Here is a 3,262-nt window from a genome sequence, read left to right as displayed (position 1 = left end):
ACTCACTTGCGTACTAGCTTTCTTAAAATGTCTATAGATTCTGCTGTAATGATAAAAACATATATATGAACTTCTTTGTTACTATGCATGCTCAAACCTTTGAAAAATACAAGTACTAAAATGTGGAGATGAACCAACATTTTTGGCGATGAAGGTAATTCTCCAGTTTGAAAAAGCTGGGAACTACTGCTGAAGACCTCACTCTAGAGACTTACTTTTGGCATAAGTGAGAATGAAGACTGAAGCCGAGGCCACTGGTTACTAAGAGAGCCAAAAACAAGGAGATCAGGAGAACCAAAAGCCAAGATACAAATTTGTTGTGTCCAACTCTTTTGTGATCCCATGGACTGTTGCCTGCCAGGCTCCTCTGACCATGGGATTTCCCAGGGAAGAATAGTGGAGTGGGTTTCCATTGCCTTCTCCAGGAGATCTTCTCAACCCAGGGGCTGAACCTGCCTCTCCTGAAGTGTCAGGCAGATTCTTTACCAGTGAGCATCAGAGAAGCCCTAAGACACAAATTTAGCCCACCAAAATCTAGGCACTCTTCTTTTTCTTAGTTTTATTTCAGGCATGCTAAAACAAGAAGCGTGCCACACCTTCTGAACTGATCTATCATTAAGTCAGAAGGCAGGTATTTATAAACTCAGAATTTTGCAAGGAATCATAAGCTTGCTTAGCTGAGTTCAAATTTTTTTAAAAGATTTTGAGTTAAGCACCCATCTTGTCTGAAACATAAAGTTAATGTCATATATATATACACATATATATGTATATATATGGTGGATACAGGAGAAGGCAATGGCACCCCACTCCAGTACTCTTGCCTGGAAAATCCCATGGATGGAGGAGCCTGGTGGGCTGCAGTCCATGGGGTCGCTAAGAGTCGGACATGACTGAGCAACTTCACTTTCACTTTTCACTTTCATGCATTGGAGAAGGAAATGGCAACCCACTCCAGTATTCTTGCCTGGAGAATCCCAGGGATGGGGGACCCTGGTGGCTGCCGTCTATGGGGTCGCACAGAGTCGGACACGACTGAAGTGACTTAACAGCAGCAGCAGCATGGTAGATACAAAGTTTTGATAACATTATAAAAAATTCCATAGCCTGAACTTCTGTTTATGACAAAAAAGTAAAAATCTTTCTTATGTCCATCTGCAGAAAGAACTATTGATATTTTGCTTTAGATTATTTTCATTATAATAAACACTTATTTCAGTAGGTATTAAACTGAAAACCACCACTTACAATGGCTTTAAAGTCAACACTACTTAAAACTCTGACTTGACTTTACTATAGCAACAAAACACCAAAGAACATGAATAGTAAGTGTATCTTTACAAGCAGGAACAAAAGATTTCTGAACCTGGTTCTTCTTTAATACAAAATGCTTTATATAGAAGAGTTTAAAAGTAGCAAAATGGTGTAATGATTAGGCCGGGAACATGCACTAAATACTGGTGAATTATTAAATGAAAACCCAAAACCCTTCTTTCAGAATCAACTTGGGTTATTATTGTTAACCTATTGCTAAACCAAATAATAATGTTGCTGAAGAGGCTGCTTATGATTGCTTCTCAGCTATGACTACATGGACTCTAAATAATGATGGAGACCCCTTGAAAGCAGGGCGTTTAGCACTGAAAGCTAACTTGTCTTTTTCAGTGCAATTTTTGTTCAAGCTTTTCCGGGGCAGGGGCGGAGGGTGGAGGAGAAGTTCCCCCAGTGTTCTTAAAAAGAACACACTAATACCAAAAGGCATAAAGTCTGGTGTGTTGGGTTTTGTGTGGACTTAAATTATCAATAACTTTAATTCTTCAGATCGTTCTTTTTTGTTGTTGTTTTGCAATTGTTTTTTGAAGAATGCTAAAGAACATTTCAATACAGTTTCCCGTTTGATTTGGAGTCAAAATAAGCTTTTGCCATGGGGAAAGTGTTAGCACTTCCAGTTACTAGTGGCTATGAAAGATGAGTTTCTTGAAGGTCAGAGGCATGATTCTGGCCCTTCAGCTTCAACAAATCATCATCAGCAAATCCTAAATCCAATCATCTCTCTTTCCAAAGAGGTTTATCTGTAGTGACTTGTAAATTATGATAGTTTTAGTTATTTTCTTTTGGCTGTGGACTAATAATACCTCTACCAGAATAAGGGCAGTTAGGGCAGAATAGTAAACCTAGTTTCTTTCTTAACCTAACAATAAAAATAGATCAGTAACATTTTACTTTTTAGTGTCCCTGGATTTAGAAGAAATGTGAGTTTACCATTCCTCTTTTATCACCTCTGAAACGACTGTTCCTTCTAAGATTATTGGCTGGAATTCCACCATAGCTGTCTTCTGTCAGCTGTACCTTCACCATTAAATCAAGGCTAAGAACACTGACTTTCTGATCTGTCACCTTATTTTAGAATTTTTATGTTTTGTCTGCACGAAGATGGTAAAAGCCACAACCTAGGAGCAGTATTTATTTTGTTGTATGGAGAGAACAGCTTTCACTATCCTACTGGCCATCAAGGGCTAGGGCTGCAATCTCCTCTCTCCAGGTGGAACATCATGACTCCAGATGCTTAACAGGTGATCTCTCTTTTTAAAAAAGTATGCAAAAACGCTTGCAAATTTTTTCTCCGGAGTCGCTTTAACTGCACCTTCAGGTGGGTCTGAGGCCCACCGTTTCAGGGGCAGTACAAATTCTCAGCGATTTGGAGGTGAGGGCTCAGATATCAAGAAGAAAACAGTTAACTGCCCTGAACTTCCGATCGATCCTCGATTTCCCGGCATCAAGCAGACCAAATCTGGGAGTCAGAAGACCAGCAGGGGTCGGCGGGGCAGCGGACCTCAGGGTTCCGGCACGCCTCGCGCCTCCCGCCCTCCCGCAACCGTCCGCTGCTCGTAGACCGTACTTCTGATTCTCACGCCCACTTAGCCCGTCCACCGGCCATGCAGCCGGCCACCCACCACAGGGGAAGCGAAGGCCACTACCTCCTCACCCCAGCTCGCCGAATGCACGGCCAGAAGCGTTTCGAAGGGAGAAGAGGGAGGGACCCTCGGCCGCACCCCTTGTCCTTTTCCCGCCTTCTTTGTTTCCTTAGGAGTCACCATTGGCTGCCTGCCTCTGATACCGGGCGAACCGCGGGCCTGCGGCGAGACGCGATTGGACGAAGTCGCCGCCGCTCGGCCGGCGGCCTGCTCGCGATTGGCCGAGGGGCCGCCGGGGGTTTGAATCGCAGCCCCGGTCGGGGAGGGTTCTGCCAAAGTGCCACGTT

The sequence above is a fragment of the Capra hircus genome, chromosome 25 (assembly GCF_001704415.2).
Source record: "Capra hircus breed San Clemente chromosome 25, ASM170441v1, whole genome shotgun sequence".
Classification (NCBI taxonomy): Eukaryota; Metazoa; Chordata; class Mammalia; order Artiodactyla; family Bovidae; genus Capra; species Capra hircus.
The sequence above is the reverse complement of the archived record's forward strand: the minus strand, read 5'-3'. Positions refer to the sequence as shown.